The 19323-nt window shown below is 44.4% G+C and overlaps 1 protein-coding gene across 3 annotated transcripts in view; it reads right to left on the bottom strand.

Moving 5' to 3' along the window:
- The window catches only part of OSGIN1 (oxidative stress induced growth inhibitor 1), a 58927-nt gene that overhangs the window by 5345 nt on the left and 34259 nt on the right, over positions 1-19323 (bottom strand). Inside the window, exon 1 of one of the 3 annotated variants that reach the window (XM_008933394.3) lies at positions 3893-3955. The exons of 1 other annotated variant lie outside the window; for it this stretch is intronic. The gene's annotated coding sequence lies outside the window, so the exon portion shown is untranslated. Of the gene's footprint in view, positions 1-3892; positions 3956-19323 lie in introns of those variants that run through there. One more of the 3 variants, XM_018082412.2, reaches the window with a different exon arrangement.

Below are 19323 nucleotides of genomic sequence, written 5' to 3'. Positions count from 1 at the left end.
AGAGGGAGAGAACAGTTATCTTTCTCCTCCAGACATGAATTCCAGTCCCTTCAGAACAGTTGGCAATTTTGGTAACCCTCTGACTGCATTAAATGAAGTGTTGCAGCTTGTTAATGAAAACTTCACAGTTTTCTTTACATACTGTGTGGAAAATTGTCATAATGATTACAAATGCAGCAACCTGTGCATTTACAGATAAGTAAAAAAAAAAACCTCACTCAAGACTTCTGCCCAGTGGCTGGAAATCTCCTGGCTGCATTTTCAAGTAGGTACCATTCCATCCCTACAGGATTTTTTGAGTAGTTTAGTTCTGGAACCTTTTTTCTTATTTTTCCAGAAAATAGAGAGTTGTATGTCTGAACAAGTAAATAACAACAAGTCTTTAAACAAAATATGCATCCTAATTATCTTGGAAACTAAGGTGTCACTGGAGTAGAATCTACAAAACTAATCTAATAATTTTGCAGATATTCAATGAACAGTGAATGTTTTTGCCATTATTGCAGAAATCCTACCTTGTCAAATAATGGCTTCTTTAGTTTTCCTGGGAGTAGAGTTGTCTACTGTCACTAATCTAGAGAAGTTATTTTTACTACAATGAACATGAGATTTCTGAAATTCAGCATAAGCTTTTAAGTTATTCTACAGAAAACACTCTCTCTTATAAAAACCTTATTTTCATTTTGGAAAGCCAAGTAAAACTCCACCAACAGGCATGACTTCATTCAGTGGGGCACGTTCTTTGTAGCCTTTTCAAGTGCATGAAGCTCTTTGGCAAGCACAGTGCATGGCTCCACAAGGTCTGGCACATCACTGCCCTTGACAGGGCTATTCACCAGATGTCTTCCTACCAGTGTAATGCCCCACTTTAGGGCTGACATTTATGGCACAGCAGCTACAGCAAAGCAGTGAGACCCTGGGGGCTGAATGAGCTGCCAGGAAACCACAGGTGAGTTCACAATTTGCAGAACTCCAGGCTTTAGGAGGAGTGTTATAATCGAATTTGCCTGCAAGGATGTGACAATTGTCCCAGCCATGGCTGGGCTCGACAGGATATTCCAAGAGCCCTGGGTCCATCCAAGTAAAGCAGCACAGAAGGCTCACAAGCTGAATTCAAAACTGGCAGCTTTGTCCAAGGTTTTTGATCACAGTTTAGTCCCACTTACTGGTTGCCTGTTATCACTTAACCAAGCATTGTGCCCAACAGGGCATGAACCATTTAAAAGGCATAATAGCTGTGCTTTCTAATTTAAGTGATTTCAGGCATCTAGCTTTGAAGAGAGTTGGATCTCAAGGAAGCTTATGTTCCCAGTTTAACAGACTCAAAGGTCACTGCATTCCCTGCAGAAGAAGAACATTTCAGTGTTGTGTCCATATCAAAGAATGCATCAAGTCCTTAAGGCATGTTTGACCCAGCCCTGGGAGCTGTGGGGGCACAGCCAAACTGCCCAACTATCTCTCCATTTTTTTGGGTAGTTCCTGCCACATGAACCAAAACTCACATCACCTTCAGGAGATTGTAAGTTTACCCCCAAATAATCCCTTACCACAAAGCTCCAGAGTTGCAATTGGCAGAATTCAGCACTAGCACCTGGCATGGCCAGAGACACCAAAGGAACTGGTGTGACCAGTGAGGTGCCCCCTCCAACCAGCCAAACCACAGGACCCAGCTGAGGGGAGCAGAGGTTTCTTCTCCATGGTAACAAACAAACCCCTCCCCTCTGCATTACACAAGAAGAAAAGGTCTTATTAATTTTTCCTAACACAGAGTGCACGTGTCATTTCTGTGAAGCTACTGGGAGGCTGGAAGAGGAGAGCAAGACCTCTGGAAGGGATGTGCCAGGTTTGTGCTCCACAGCCCTGCAGCAGCACGCCCAGAAACACCGTGTGCCCTCTGTAAGTGGCACCCCAGCAACGCCCACGGCACTTCTGCTGGAAGCAAGGACTGAGCCAAAGAGCCCAGCACATGGACACGGTGCCAGGGGAGCAGCAGAGCCAGCACACAAACATCAACCCCATTTGGGTGCACAGTCCCATTACTGTATGCCAGCATTTTCTGGGGAGACTGAAGGGGACAAAAAAGGCCCCAGACAGTAGAAGTGGGCCTGGCAGCCCTGTTTGCTTTAGAGGAAGGTTACCTGGGCTCCTGGCTGTTGCACTGTGTCACCCTTCCCCACCCTGATAAAGCACAGAGCCAGCAGCTGAAAGGTCCCTGATAACACCCTCCTCCCTCGCCCTCCTCCATCCTGCACCTTTTGACACACAAAAAAAGGAGCATTTGCTGGAATAAACCCAATTTAATGGCTAGAGGAACACAATTGTTAGTGTAATGAAATTACTAGATCTGTGCACATAATGACCATTTTTAGCCATGGATTTATTCAGTATCTTGGTTCACAAAGCCCCTTAATGACATTTGAGTGCTATTCACTTTGCTTCTGGCAGTTCTGTCACTGGTCAATTCTATCAACATGAGATTACCAGAGATACTTCTGTTTATCCCAGCATCTCTCTACAAATGGGAGAAGGCCCTTCCACATCCTACAGCTGCCTTCTCTGTAATTCATAGTTAATAATTCTTTTTCAGTAGAAAGTGAACCAGATGCTGAACCTGTTTATAGCTATTCCCCTCCTGTAGGCTAAATGTTTGACTTTGGGGGTAAAACTGAGCTCAGATCACCTCAGACATTTCAGTTTCAGGCCAAACATCCACTTTCCCTGCCATTAGAAGTTAAGGTGGATTATTTTAATTACTTTTCTTTTTTCAGCCTTAGACTCCTGTACCTCAATAACCTGTACAGCTAATGCAGTGCAGCAGAGGGAAGCCTGTTCTTGCAGAGACTCTTGGAAAGCATACAGGACATTGAAGTTCATTTGAAGTCTGTACAGAACTAGTCAGCACCAAGAAAAAGCCTGAGACAGCAAGAAACAAGATTACTCTTCTCACCCTTCTTTGTTCTAGTGCTGGCTGCTGGGCACTCACACTTAGCCAGCTTAGTGACACTGATTTTGGCTCCTGCTCTGGCCTTCCAACTTTAAATGGATGTTCCTTTCCTTTCTCTTCATTTGGGACAATGCTGCAAGTTTCACAATCTGTCTTCTGGCTGCTTCCAAAGCATTTCAGTGTCTTATGTGATTTTACATAATAGTTCTGGCTTGGAAAAGCACCCAGCTCCTTCTGAGCCAAACTCTGCATTCCTTCCCGACACAGCCTCATGTCCAGAGGGACCTACAGCTCCCAAAGTGTGGCTGGAGCTGAGAGTGGGTCAGTGTGGCCCCAGCAGTCCCAGGCTCCACGACAAACAGGTCTGAAGTCAGCAAAAGCAAAGATAGGTTTAGCTACACAAGGCCACTGATCTTTAGAGAAACAAAGAGCCAGGTTACATCAGCCACGTGCAAGCAGCTCTCCCTGTAAGAGCATGAGGCTTTTGCTTGAGGAAGGACCACCAAGTGTGGCCTGAACAGCACATGGGGAGCATTCAAGAGAGCAATGCAACCAGTATATAAATACTGGAGAGGCTGAAAGAGCCACCACAACACTCAGTTTTAAATAAGAACAACACCAGCACAAATGCAACCAGTTTTCTTCAACTTTGTTCCTTCATCAACCCATTTCTTTCACCAGTGTAATAATTAATTAGTACTTTTTTAAAAAAGCAAAGATCTCAACAGCTTTTACATTTTATACTTCCCTACAAGTTTCAGGAGTCAGCTCCCCCCCTGTATTACTACTCACACGTCAGACCAGTTACCACCCAAACACAATAAAAGTACGTGGAAAAAATTCAACTTTATGGTTTGTAATAACGTTCCAAACCCAGCCCTGTGATATTCAGAAAGCAACGTTTCAGCACCAGACAGAGCCCTCTGTGCTTGCCTGGAGCCTCCTTACCTTCAGCAGGTCTGAGCGGTGGGAGCTGGGTGAGAGTCTGCACGGGCACCCAAACCTCCAACCCTGAGCGCTCCCTCTGCCCCGGGACAGCTGCTTAAATAGCGGAGCCAGCAGCCGGGAGGGAGAGGAGGAGCCACAGCGGAGGAGGTGGAGCAAGGAAAGTGTTTCTAAGCATGACTCAGCAGGAATTTCCCTGCCCGGATGAATGATGTGGGGACTGTGTTCATCTGACTGTGTCCTCACCAGTGTTCATCTGACTGTGACTGCAGCAGAGGCTGAGAGGAGCCGTGCAGGGCACGGGGCCTGCACTGAGCAAATATATTCATTTTTAACCCTCGGGGCATCACAGAGAGCTGCTGTGTCTCTGTGACACAGCAGAGATATTTCAGTTTATATTTCTTTCTCTTCAGCGACATAAAGTGTTATAAACCTTTTGCACAGTAGCAGTAAAATGAGTCAAACTTCTTCCTGTAAAGTTTAAACCACAGCAGGATTTTCATCCCAGGTGTCTTACTCAATCCAGGGCCTGATCGATCCAGCTGCTAAATTTAAAGTGCCCGTAACAAATGAAATCCTTTAACAGCAAAGTGTTCAGCTGGAGCAGGAAATGCAGCCCATGGTTATCTCTGAGGCCATCTGTTCTGAAACCCCCATTTCCAGGGAATCAGGCTGATGGCCAGCCAGGATGCACACTGTCATCCATGTGATCTGAAAGATAAAAGCTGTTCATGAGGATTTCTCTGCTCTCACAACCCACATCAGAGCAGAATGCTCAATACTTAATATAATACTCTATTTTAATTCCAACAGAATAAGTCTTTTTTAATAAATATGAACTGTTGTTTCACTTAAACTCCCAGTCAACCCTTTGACAAACCTGACTGGGCAAACACTGTCAGACTGAGGGGTGGGGTTTTCTTAAGGTCTCTTTCCAGTTCCTGGGCCTTTATCCAAGGTAGCATTTGCACAGAGCTCTTAAACAACTCATACTGGTTTTTTGACAGCAAAGGCTTTTGTATGTGTTATTCAGCTATTTATTGGCATGAAACCACTTTATCCATATTAGTCAAGGAAGAATTAGGCTTTCAGAGAAAGTAAGGCATTTGTTTGCTTAGGTGATGTAAGACTGCCCTCTTACCAGGTTTTTCAAAATCTGTCTTCAATGTGTTGATGTGCAGCATTGCATGTCAGACATTTTAGAACAAAGATGTTCAAGTCAATACTTGCTGGTACCATGGATACAGGAGGAAACCATACATGATGCTTTGGCAGGCTTTTAATAAGGAAAATCAGGGATACTTCCTATGTGTGCAAATCAGCAGAAATAAAGTTGTCCTTCAGGTACAAAAGTAGGAGTCCCTCCCCATTTCCCACAGGAATTTTTAAAACTATCATTTCTATTACCTTCACAAATAAAGCCAAAACCATGTGAAGTCTTTCCAAAACCACAAGCTCTATCATAGTTTTGTGTAAAGTACAATTCTTTGCAGTAAAATGTTCATGTACAATAACCCACTGTCCAATAAGACTATTGAATAGCAATTTGGGTGGCTTTTTTATAGATATCCCAACAAACATCATATGGAAAATACAAATATATATATATATATCAATGTTAGTGTTTCTCCTTGTGTACCTTGCCTGGAAACAAATAATTCAGCCCAACACTTTGCATAAACTTTCCAGAAGAGGAAGTAATTGTGCAATCTGCCCTTGGCCTGGCAGCCAGCTTTTGACCTACTAATTTGTGCAATTCACTTACTTTTTGCTGAACTGACAAAAACATTTTATAGGTGCACAGATTTGAAGGTCTTTAGAGAGCTTCTGACTTTTACAGAAAATAACCCTCTGCTACACCAGTGCCCAGGTTTATGGGCTCATTCCCTGGGGTGCATTGCACTGTGCTCAGGGAGGAGTCACACCTCTGTCACACGGGGTACAAATAGATCTGTCAGACTTACGTGGAAACTGTCAGTAAATGAATTATTTGCAAGGGTTTCTCCTCTGTTCTTTAAAGTGCAGTACCTAAAGCCCAGCTTCACTCTGTTGCTGCTTAAAGCATCTCCACCTTTCTCACACAGGGGAACTTAACACTTAGAAGTTGTATGTTAGCATATGTACCAAAACTAGAACCCACATACATAATGATAATGAATGATTTGACATCAATACTGAAACAGTTTACCTGGTTGCTTTTTGCTTTGACTGAGAAAACCCACATTTGTCACCAACACCACAACCCAGACCAAGATGCTCCCTGGAAATGTCCTGGCACAGCTGTGGTCATGCCACCTCTGGCAGCAGCTGGATGTCAGGACTGTCACTTGCTGTGCCAATGACAGAGGTGGAAGCCACAGGACAGCCCAGAGAACTGTTTGGTGTGACAGAAAGAGCCCTCAGGGAACTCTGCAGGTGTGAGACCCACTTCTGCTCCCAGTTACACTCGTGCCTTCCCACGTGTGTTTGTGCTTCCACATGGCTTCCTCTAAAGAAAGATCTGGCACAGAGCACATGTCCTAACCTTCCCATGTCCCTGCCAAGGCCATGTCTGTATTCATACCTCTTTTTGCAGAGTTTAGGCAGCTGGGTCCAAAGGGAGAGAAGTGAAGGTTCACTGCACCCTTTTGTTGTTCATAGGAACACTGACCTTCCAGTCAGATCAATACTGAAATGGTTTTATCTTAGTAACTTGGAAATTTGTTTGAGGAAAGTAAAAAGCAAAACCTTACATTTTTCTGGAACTATTTTTAATGAGTGAATTTTGGTTTTCCCTGTTCTGAATCCGTTACCTTGAAATCATTCTTTATCTGTTCCAAGAGGGTTGTCTTCTCAAATTAATGAGACAAACACAAAGATTTTCACCACCCTTCATTGGCCAAGGCCATCAGCCACTTCCACCACTTTGTCTTGAAAACAACTGTTAAAAAATAAACCTGGGGAGGTGAGAATCAATCCCAGTACCCAGGAGGGCTGTGAAGCTCCGTCTGCTTTCATGTAATCCCATCTTTGGCCACTCTGCAGTAAGGGCTGATGTGGGCACTCTGTTGCACAGTAACAATGACCTGCTGGGACATTGCACACATCTTCTCTGGCAGGCTAAGGGAGCAGGAACAGAGATCCAGAGATCCCTCTAAACACACCCTGAAAGATATTCCTGGTGAGGACAAAGGAGCCCCCTGTGCTGAGAGATAACTGGGTGTTTTGCAAAAATATTCCCTGGGAGTTCACATGTGAAGTGTCCATGCAGAGAACTAGCAGAGTGCTGGGTGGCTGTGCCTGCATTCCTTAGGAACCAGGCCAGGATCACCATTTCCCTCCTTGGCTGACAGCAGAAGGGGGTGACAGCCAGATCCAGTGCACTTTCTGCTTCCCAGCACATGTGCTCCCTTTCAGGGACTAGTGGGATGCAGAGAGGCACAGTCCTGGGCTCCAGGGACTGCAGCCTTTCCCAAGGGACTGCTCCTTTCCCACAAGGACTGGGTCTCTGCAGATTCCTTGTTCCCCAAGTGCAACCCACAGAGGAAAGCTCAGCTCATGTACTCTGCCCTCAGACCCCATCACCATCTCCACATTGATGTGCTTGGGAGAAAAAGTAACCACATGCACTTTCATTTCAAACAAACAGCAGCCATGACCTAGTCAAAGATTAAACTGCTCATGAAGCTGATAGGGAATTTTTCTCTTCTTATCCTAATGTCAATATATTCCTAAATATTTACATGAGTTACAGATAGCAGGATCATTTTAAGATACCGCCTTTAGCCTCTACAAACTTAAAGTCAGTGTTTGGTTATGTTCTTTTAGTCTATTTAATCATTTAGCAATTGATAGCTTAATTTAATAAACTGTGGTAGCATATTATGATGTGCACATATGCTGCAAATCAGAAAATATCCTACACAGAAGTGGATGCTCACAGTTTCTTGACAGGAATAACCAATGGAGAAGAAAACTTGAAGTAATAGGTACAGGTGAACATGAGCACTGAGCATCCTTTCTGTACATATCTTCCCTTAAGACAAAACAGGGCTTTTCAAATACAAGTGAGTAATTCAAAAATGGAAAAGAAGATGCAATGCAAAGAGCTTGTTCAACTCAGTAACACAAACTTTCATAAATGAGGCTGCAGGAAGCCTTTGAAGTTTCCTGAATTCATTTTCTTGCCACAGCTTAAGCCATTCTGTAGCTCTTTAACCTAACTTTAAACTTCTTTTTACTTTATCAAGATCAAGAATCACTTAATCAAGATAAAGGATTTTGTAGCATTCCTGAAAGGCTTTGACACATGTACAGCTCAGGGCACCCAGAGCTACACAGCCAGCAGGTTCCATTGCCTCAAAGACAAAAAGCTTTTCTGCAGCACAGCACAAGAGGTTTTAGCTGGGAGGGTTTAGAAGAGGACTGGACTGGAGTCATCCTGCAACTTCCTACCCTCAGGGTTTATTTTCATCTGCCTCTTAAGCATCTGATCCTATCAAAGGAGCTGCTGCTTGAATCCAGGTTACCAAATCTGATATTCCTGACTTGCAACATTTCCTTTCTGCTGTGACTTTAAGAGTGTCTGGGAAATTCTAAGTGCTTATTGTGTGCAAGTCCTTTCCTCTTAAGAGGACTTCCATGCACACTGAAAGATCAGCTGAAGTGATATATTCAAATGGAAGTTTCTCAGGCCCCAACTTCCCTTCACAGTAACACTGACTGCCAGGAGTGAAATAGAAAGTCCCCTGGAATTATTCTGCATAAAACTGGATGAACCAGTATCTTTTACAGAGATAATCTTATCACTTAGTCACATGTAACAGTAATGCATTAAAGTGTAACAAAATTATTTCCTAGGTCAAGGTTTCTCACCTGTAATTGTCAGCTGTCTCTGACTAGTTTAAGGAAGTTGGAATATGAAAGGAGCTGCCACTTCCTGTAAAATAGAATGTGCTATTTTAAAATATAGGCCAACATTTTGGGGTCATTTCTGTGGTTTAGGAACATACAAATTATTCACTATAAAGTCTGAAAAGATTTGGCACAGTGAATTTACAGGAAAGAAAGAAGCTGCATTTCTGCACAGGAATAAAGCTGTTCAGTTACTAATTTACCAATGCATTTGTTTTAGAAATACCTGGCTATTTGTGTAATTCCACATTTAACTGACAGACACCCATTTTTGCACATGTCAAAGCCTAAAACTGAGCACAGGTCAGTGAAACAAGTGTGCAGTGCTGCTGTAGCGAGAATTATCTGTCAATATACATATCCAGCTTCTGTCAGATTAAAACCCCAAATCCCCTGAAGATCTTGTTCAAGTTGTGCTTCTTTTTTTTTGGAGAAATTTCACTAGCTATATCTTCCTTGTTTCTCATTCCCAGCTATTTTACAAAAAACTTACTATTTCTGTTTCAGGTGTATTCCTTTTGTTCACACTTTATTGTTGTTTTGTGTGCTTCATTTTTTGTCCATCAAGCAGCTATTTCTAGGCTAGAGGTGAGAGACTCTGGGTTAGTCTTATGCCTTTGCCATAACTATTCAATTGAGAGAGGTAACTTATTTCCAATCCCCTCTCATTTTTGGCAGCTGTCAGGCCAGCAGTGGCACACCCCAGGGTGGTTTTTTCCACAGAGAAGGTGTTCCAAGCCCAGATGAAAAGAAGGTGGTGTTTCTGGTCAATATTTATCTTGATTGTGAAAATGCTAAGGTTGAAGCGTGGAGCAAAACCTCTGCAAAGAGCCTGAGCCCTGTGATGTTGGGTGACCCTTCATGTCCAGGCTGAAGCCCCAGAGCAGTGCTGTGACAGTGGGCACCTGGTTTGCTCTGTCTGTGGGACTGAGTGTGCTCAGCAGGGCACAGTGGGGTGGCCCCAGGGTGCCCAGCAGTGTGGGCTGTCTGGGAAATCTGGGATATCAGCTCCCAGGGAGCTCTGCCCAGGGTGTTATCCAAAGCCTTCTCTTGCACTCCTGCCACCCTGGAGGGGAACATTCAAGGCTCTCAGCAACACCTGCAGGTCAGACCTATTCTGCCACGTCCCAGGAAACTTGTGCCCTTGTCTGTGCAGGTCCCTGTGGCCCCATGGTCACACAGGTGACAGGGTTGTCACACACACACAGAGCTCAGGGTATCTGCAGTGGCTCTTGGGACACACATAGGACAGGCCAGGTGGACTCAAAAGGTCCATCCAACCTGGGATCCCACCCTCAGCAGTGGGAATTAGCAGACACCCACAAGGGAGAACAGGACAAGCATGTGATGCTTGTATTTTGTCTTCCCCTGCCTCCAGGTATGTGCAGCTGAGTGAACTGCCTGCAGTCTGATGAGGTTTGTTCACCTGTGAGTCCCTTCCATTTGTTTTCATCTAGTTCCCAATCCTTTCACGTGTGGCCTCTAGTACTTGTACTAAAGGGAGGTTACACAGCTGATACCTCTCCACACCACTCAAATTTATACATTTCTATTATATTCCTCTCAGTCTGACTGATTCCCAATACAGAAATTATTCCATATCTTGTATCAGCTTGCTTTACCTTCTCCAGATCTCCCATATGCTGAGATGAGAACACCACCCTATAATCCAGTAATCTGTGCACAGAGGAGCCATGGGTTTAAGCACCAGTCTTCTAGTTTGGCCTCCATCCTTTCCTAGCACTTAATTTGCTGCAGTACCAGAAAGCCCTGAGCTGGCACTTCCACAGGACTATTTGTCACAACCTTAGATTCAAGTTCAAGCTCATCCCTTCCTTGCCTGGACCTGTGCCAGAGCATGAGAAAACCCATAGGAATTGTGCAAAAGTGTGAGGCAACATGACAGTACAGAAGCACTGCACACATTGTTCTTCAGACCAAGGCAGTCACCCACACGCCCGATAAAAGCAAAGCAACAAGCCTTGGAGACTTTCTGGATGCCTCTTGCTCCCAAAGAAACCTCACCAAAATAACTGAAGGGCATGTGGGAAGGAGCATGTTCTCACCTGGTACCTGGGCAGGGAGGAGGCCCTGGGTAAACACAGCAGAGCAGCACAAAGAGCTCTTAATTGCACTCCATCCCTCAGCCTGATCTCATCTGCTCTTGTCCTCTCACCTGAAAACAGCACATTTGAAGAGCTTATACAAAGTCTCCTCTGGGTTTCCTCAGGAGGGGCTGTTAGTCACAGGTCTGAGACAAAGTACAGGCACAGCCAGTGACTGTGCTGAACTCTCAGCTAACCTGGAGTGGACAAAATGGATATAAAGAAGCACAAAGGTGACATCCAGGGCTTCTAAAATACTCCCTATGCTTATTGTACCTGGGAGACATAGATGAGACTCCTGAGCCTGGGACAGCAAAGCTTCTGTGTGTGTCTTACCCATACTGCAATGTTACCCCCCTTTGCAGGCAGACTTGTCAGAAAGTTTTACACCTGTGTTATTAATACAAACTCTTACAATGGAACACAATTTTAGAAAATGCTTTTTTTTTAGGTTCCCATAAAGCCTTGCTACAGGATTTTGAATACCACTTAGCTCGGCAATGCTTTCATATCTTGAGAACAAGGTGCATTCAGTATAAAGTCTTGACAGTTTTCTCCTTGTTCTGACATTTGGGAAAGGATAACCAAACCTGTCCTGCTGCTGATCTTGGAACACAATAAAAGCCAGAGTGTCATTACCAAGCTGCATCCTGAGAGTGCACCAATCACCACAGATACACAAAAGCTTAGTAGAAAAGAAAAAACATCCAATCAAATAAGCAAGTGGCACCCAAATGAACATGTTCTAGCAGAAATCCTCTTACAAAACAATAGGAGAATTTAGCAATACAAGGAAAACCTCTGATCTTAACAGGTTGTCAGTTTGCCCCATGTGACCCACACATAGGTGTGACTGGGTGTTACATAAATACTTTCAATCATTTAAAGACATAGAAACAGTTCAGAGATTAAATGTCTGCTTAGTAATTGCCATTACATAAGCAAGGAGTGAATTTAGATCTCCTGGCCTGTGCTTCAACCACACGACTACTCCAGGAGAGAAATTATCCATACAGGTGAACAACCTGTGTCATACCTCTCTGTGTCTGATCACAAATACTGAGCACCTCATTAAAAAGTGATAAAGCTTTCTAATACAATAGACTAAGTGATTTATAATAGTTACTTACAATACTGGTTCATTTTTTGCTGTAGCACATGTCCCCCCAGAAATTAATTCCCATTTGCTTGCTGTGCTTTTTGGCCTGAGACATCTCAGCCATGCAGCCTCCTCAACATCCCAGCACTGCTCAGGCAGTTCTGCTGTGAACAGGCACCTCTTCTGCTCCCGTGCCTAAACCCTTCAGCATCACCAGGCCAGGGTGCATTTCACAGCACTCAGTCCTTGCCCAAACCCTCAGCAGTCCCTGGGCAATTGGCCACTCTCTGGGTCAGATATTCCTGTTTCTTCAGAGCTACATTACTTCTTAATTTCACATCTCTCCAAGATGTTGCAATTTCCTACAGAACTGCAGTTTATACAGTTTGCAAATTTTCCAATATACAACCTTATTTCCTAGAATATATGTGAATAACTAAAACAAGTAGTCTGTTTCAGCATATTTGCTGAACTTTGTGTTAAAAATTTTTTGTGTGCTGCATTTATTCTGGAGGCATGTTTGTCCCACAGATTCTGATCTTATCTTCAGCCTGCACTGAGAAATTACTTCCATGACCTTTGGAAGGTCAACTTGTTAAACATCTATCCACTCTCCCCTACTCTTTCTAATTGTCTAGAAATAATAATTAACTTAATTTGCTGAGATGGGGATGACTACTTTATTACCCAATTCACATTATGTGTTTCAGATGACCCATATACTGCAACTGTGCTGCCTCCACGGGCTTTTTCCCTGCTAAAATTCCTCACTGAAACTCACAAAATTACTTTTTTTTCTGCTCCACATTTCTCCAGCCAAGAAGCAAAGATTCTTTTCTAAAGCTCACAAAGGATGGCTCCATGCCATGGCACAGGTAAAGGCTTGCCCACAGTAACGTGCCACAAAGCAGAGCTTGATTTGGGACTGCTGGGAAATGAAAGGACTGAGTCAGGCAGAACTCCACACCAAACCTTCCCTGCTCCACATCCACTCTGTAAGGGTTCTGCCAAAGTCTTTGGAAACCAGTTGCCCTATACCCCTTTGGGAATAACACTGGCATATCCACTGGTGCAGAGCAGACATTTCAGCAGCTTGCTGAAGGAGTGTTTGGTGCATCCAAAGGATGTGCCCAGCAAGGGAGGCAGGTTCACTGGGGACAGCTGGCAGAGGGAGAAAAAGAGCCTTAAGGGAAACAATCCCATCTCCAGCTGATTAGGGGAGACAAGTCCTTGGAGGGACCTTGCTGGTTTAGCAGCACCCCTGCACAGAGGTGCCACACTTCCATCCTGTGCCACAGGACACTGCTCAGCACAGAGCTGCTCTGAACTGGGAAATACAGATCCCAGTGTTTGCACTGGAATGGCCCCAGCCCACACCTCCAGAGGGGCCTTGTCCTGAGGAAATGCTGCTGGGAGGACAGCAGGCACCCCACCACCTCTAACTCAAAAACCTGCCTGGCTTATTTGACCTCACAAACATCAGGCTGTTCTGAAACAAGTCCAGGACATACAAGAAGTGTCTGAGCAGCACATTAAAACAATCCTCAATTTCAACTTCATAGAGTGTCATTATAGCATTCTAATATCAGGCATCACAAAGGAGATCATTCTGGCTGAGTACCAGTGAGGGATGAAAGGGAATTTGTTAGCTGAGATACCATAAGATAGCTGCCAGAATTGCATACAGCCTTAGCCAGTTCCTTACATTTTCCTTAAAAACAAGGTCATTATCCTCCAGGTTTCACTCAGTTTAGTGTTGAGCAAGGCAGTCAATCTTTAAGGGATAAAACAGTAAACTTTTTTCAGCATATAAATACAGCTCATAAATGTTAATTATCCACTTCAATCTCCTCATCTGAAACACTACCAGGAGAGGCTGTTGGTGCTGAAGGTGCCTGTCAACATTACCAAAAACTTACTTTTGGAACATCTTGTGTGTTTTGTTTTCAGAAAGGGTCTGAGCCAAATCACGCCACATTAAATAGAAAGGCCTGTTGAAGCAAAGCTAAACATTCCAATTAGTTCTGAGGGCATTTGGATTAGCCTTCCTACATAATTGATACATCACGATGATTTGTAACATAGAAAAAGGTACAGTGTTTTTTGACACACCAAGGCAGTAATCTCACAGTCTTAGAAGAAACTTGGTAAAGTGAAGATTAATCAAACTGGGATCAGATTGCTGCTTCTCTTGTAGGGCTTTGCATTTTCCTTGAGTTTCTAAGCATGGAAAAAGACAAATTAATGCTAAAAATTATCATGTCTTGTCTAAAACTTTAAGCTAGACCAGTCTCCCTCCATCCCAAAACTATCAAAGGAAAGCCCAGAGTATTTTTAAGTCCCTGTACAGAGGTAAAACACAGTAACACTAACCAGTTAAAATGGTCATGCCTATGTGGGCTGCCAGTCCCTCTCCATTTCTTAGGGATGTGCTCCTAACCTGTCCTGCAACAACCTCCTCAGACTCTTCTCAGAAAACAGCAGGACTGAAACAAGGTGCACAACTACTCCCACGGTCAATACACAGCCCTACATGATGCAAGACTATTAAATGTTTGTCCAAAATATTGAGTTAATAAATAAAATAGATTATAGAAACCTTGATGTGCTGCAGCCCCATTTATGGTAGCAGCTTCTTTAAGTTACAGCTGCAAGTCTTTCCTTCCTCTGGCTCACAGCAGCAGCCTGCACAGATAATTCAGAGTTGATCTGAACAGTCTGCTTCAGTCCATCACATGCTGTGTCCATTTATGTGAAAACAGAAATTCAGAGGTCCCTTTCTTGCTTTCATAACGTCTTCAGCTGCTCTTTAAATTCCCTAGCTGCTGCTGAGAGCAGCACAGAAGGACTCTAGTTTCTCCAGTCTAACATTTTCACATTTTTGGCCCCTTCCAAAAGCAGGGCAGCCAACCCCTGAAGTGCCAGTTTGAGACCGAGGGGTGCATTTTAACCTTTCAGCTGCAGGGTTGTGTTCATGCTGGCAGGGCTGGGCTGCTGCCCTCCCCCATGCAGTGAGGCCACACTGACCAGCTGTGTCCTGGCTCCCTCCTCCCACACTCATTAAACCCCTGCCAGCAAGTTCCAGTCACCTTTCCCCTCATTCTGACTGCCCCACTCAGGGCGTTCGTCATCTCAACAGAAAATGAAAACCAAGCTGGGTCTGAAAAGGCCTGGTTATATTGTAAGCTGGGTTTTACCTGGATCTCTCACACACTGATGGAACATAGGAGGGGCAAACTCCTCCTGCTCAGTGATAACCACCACCCACTCCCCCAGTTCGGCCCAGGACAGGCTCACAAAGGCAGTGCAGAGGAGAAGCTCAGCTGCAGGTGAACCCAACCAGGGCAACAGCCCCCACAGCTGTGCAATCACATTCCCCTCACTCCCAATACATAACCAAAGAATGGAGAGCTCCTGTCCCAGCATTCCAAAATGGAATGTTGGATGCAAAGGCATCAGCTCCCCCAGCCAGGGAGCTGGGTCAGAGCAGAGAGCACTGGCACCTGCCCTGCCAGGGACAGGGGCTCTGACTGCCCTGGGCATCCTCAGGGACATCAGTAGGCAGGAACGACTCCTGTGAGTGGGACAGGAAGGTTTTCAGCCCTGCCAATGGTGCCTCAGTTCCACACTCCCTGCAGGCTTCCTGCTCACTGTCCAGCACTGCAACAGCACCACAGTCACTGTGCAGCAGCAGGAGCTTTGCTTCAGTCTGTCCTGGCCTTCAGAGCACTTTTCAGCTATGCCTAGATATGAAAAGTGTTAATGTAAAATCAGAATGTGATTTTAAAAGCAATGGGTAGAAAGATTTCTGAGTCCTATGTCTCGACACAATCACTCCAGGATAAAGAGTCCTTTCCTGGCCTCTTTCTACAAGTGGGAAAGATGCTGAGGAATAACAGAAGACATCTATGTGAAAGGAAGAGTTTACACTGTTAATTAACAGAAGCATTACCTGATAGACAAAAACAACCTAGATATTAAGGTTATTTCCAGACTTGAGTGACATTTCATAAGTCACTTGAGCTCTCTGAATTTCCTACCCCCAATTGTAGTTCTATTGCATGGGCAGGGAATATTTTTCAGAGCATGTTTGTACAGCACTGAGAAAAACGAGATCACAACCCCTTCAAAAGCTAATATAAACAGTTTAAACAGAACATTTTTACAGACCTGTAATGACGAACATCTGACTTTTTTACCACATAATTAGAGGCCTTTTTCAAAAATTACTCATGCCTCTGGATGAGTAATCTGAAAATCTCAGCACTTGGTATATTAACACCACAAGAGAAACTAAGCATATTCCAGAATTACGTATTCATGGTTTCTCGAGGGCTTTTAAAGTTATATACAGTTACATTAGCATTGTATCAATCAGATACATTACCCTCCATAAAAATCCTGCCTCTCTTCCCGTGGTAGTTGGTCCTCATTCCTCTAAACCCAGCCTGGCCCCTGTGAACTGCAGCTGCCCCACTCCCAACACTCGTGGCCACGTCTGTGTGCAGTGACCTGCAGCCACCCCTCCTGAGCTGCCACCCCTCCTGAGCTGCCACCCCTCCTGAGCTGCCACCCCTCCAGCTGCAGCACGGACAGAGCCTTGTTGGGATGCACTTCCCAAGGAAAACAGCCGACAGGCACAAGAGCCGAGCAGGACAGTCATTGCACAGTCCTACACCATACAGTGTGCCTGCATGCCGAGGGGCTGTACCTGGGGGTACCTGGGGGTACAGGGCTCCATCCTGACCCAGCCCCGAGACACTGAGCCAAAGGCAGCACGTTACAGATGAGCTCTGTAATGCAGCCTGCTTTGGTGTGAGGAAGCGCAGAACAGATCCCATCAGGATACCTCAAGTGCCACCTTGTGGAAGGGCAGTCTGAGCGACTGAGAGACACGAGCAGCCAAACGAACCACTGAGGACATTTTAAATGCAGTTACAAGAGAAATTCAGGTGTTGTGTCATGGTCAAATTCAGATTTTATCGTTACAGCCTGGGAATTAGCAAAATACAACACCGTTCAACAAGAGCTGGCCCTCACTCCAGTATTATTCTCAACTACCAGAAATGCTTTGCTTTTTATCATTAGTGATAGGAGAGAAGAGTATGCAAAGGTATTTTGACAAACAAAATCCATTAGATGAAGGAGCTGTTTTCCCACAACACACGAATAGTTAAATAACTTTGACATTCCTGTCTTAGCTCAGATTGGGTCCTCTATCCTTCTCCATCCTCCTCATTGCAAGGATACATCTATTTAGGAATCTTATTTACTGTCCAATAAATATTTACTGTACTGGAAGCTCAAATACACCCAGATCAGCATGCTGTGCTAAATAACAGTCAATGGCCTTGTTGTTTTCAAAGGTCAGTGTCCAAATAAAAGTACTGCAGAATTAAGTTGAAGACATACTTATAAAAATGTAGATATGTGGAAAAAAGAAATGCAGAGAAAAAAACCTTCCTTCAGAAATTTAGATACTGAAAAGGGTAATTTAAGTTCACCTACCCAGGACAGTGTTAGATAACTGGAGGAAAGGAAAAAAAAACCCACAAAACACAAAACCACCACCCAGAAAAATGACTTGGCTTTCTTGTTCCAAAGCATTCCAAACCCATGTGTCCTTGGAACATTCTAAATAAAAAATCCCCCTTGTACAAAGCTTTTCTGGCACCCTGGTCCAGATCTGCTTCTGATCTCTCAGCTAATGCTGCACTCACATTGTTTTTAGAACGTTGCTAAACATAGGACTGCCATTTACAAAAGCAAAATCTTTGTTGTGCAAGTTCTTTTCTACCTGCTGGAACGTGTCAGGACCCCGAGAGCACCAGCAGGTCCTGATTTCCCTCCCCTGAGGCTCTGCCCAGGATCTTCATTTCAGCCCCTTGCTCTCCCCTTGCTGCCTCACTGCTCCTGACCTGCTCTCAGAGCCACCTTTCTGCTCGGGGCTTTGTCCACAAACAGGACAGGGAAATGGATTCTGGAAGCTGTAGATATTCTGGAAGCCACAGATTCACTACCTGGGCTTAAAAATTCCTTCTAGCCCATATTCTAAGTATGTAGCACTTTGTAGACAACAGGCAAACTGACATTAAACCTGTCCAAAGAAGCTTAAATAAATGTGCCTATAGATGTAGTTTGTTCTTAGTGCCTATAGGTCGTGCCATAGATGTGGGATGTTAAATACACAAATGATCTCACTCACAGGCCAGTGCCAGCTTCTTCCATCCCCTATGATGTGCACAGGATACCACAAGGGCTTAAGTATATACTGGTTTCAAAGTAAAACCCCACAAAGTCCCAGCAGGAATGTAAAGGTCAGTTCTGCTCTAGATGGCATCAGTAATAACCTGGAATAGTCACAGTGTGCTTACTGCAGAACAAAGAACAGTGGAACAATGTACCAACCTTCACCCCGAGAATTCCACACCATAATTTCCTACAGTTTCTTAAAGCTGCCTTCAGATCCTTCCCAGAGTCCACCCAGAAACCAGAAGATGTATCAGTGATTTATTCCCAGTTTCAAGAACCAAGCCACATGCTGTTTCTACATAATAAATATACAGAAAATAAAGTACAGTCCATAGAAAAGGGAAAGTGAGAATACTGTAACACCCACAATGACTGAAAGAATTAGGATTGCTCATTCCAGCCAGGGAGGGGCTGGGGCATGATAAGGAATTTTGAAATGCAAAAGGCTGCTGCAGAGCTCTGTGAGGAACAGACAGGGCAGGATGCAGTGCTGTAAAACCACAGCTTCTTGGTTTGGTTCTTCGCTCTGCGCTTTGCACTTTTACCGAAGCAGGCATTGGGCACTGACAGGACAGAGTGAGGAGCTAGGAGAGAGAACCATGAAAAGGGATGAGCCAACACAGCAGGCTGGAAAGACTTTAAAATAAATACCCTTCCATAAACCCTTCTGGATTGCTGAGACAACTTTTATCAGGGAAAAGGAAGAAAATACCTCCGGATGAGAATTCAGTTGCAGAATGAGTCCTGGTGAAGGCTCAGCTATGGTACTTGTCCTGCAGCAAGAATAGCAGAGAACCTGGAGACCAAGTCTGAACACAAAGGGAGCTCTTTGACAAGAGGGACAATGATCTCCACAGGAACTTGGATAAAATGACTTGCAGAAGGGGGGAGGAAGCTGAGCCCTGCTTTTGCTGTAAAGGTGAATGCTGGAATAGTGTTTGCAGACCATTCCTGCACACATTTAAAACCCAACTGCTCATGGTCCTGGGCAACCTGCTCTAGCTGACCCTGCTTTAAACAAGGGCAGTTGGACTAGGTGTTCAACCTCAATTATTCTGTTCAGCCAGGCTGAATGTAGCACATGG

Source organism: Manacus vitellinus, unplaced genomic scaffold (genome assembly GCF_001715985.3).
Source record: "Manacus vitellinus isolate BGI_N305 unplaced genomic scaffold, ASM171598v3 scaffold_10_pilon, whole genome shotgun sequence".
NCBI classification, from domain to species: domain Eukaryota; kingdom Metazoa; phylum Chordata; class Aves; order Passeriformes; family Pipridae; genus Manacus; species Manacus vitellinus.
Note: the sequence above shows the minus strand (reverse complement) of the source record. Positions and strands in the feature narration are given on the sequence as shown.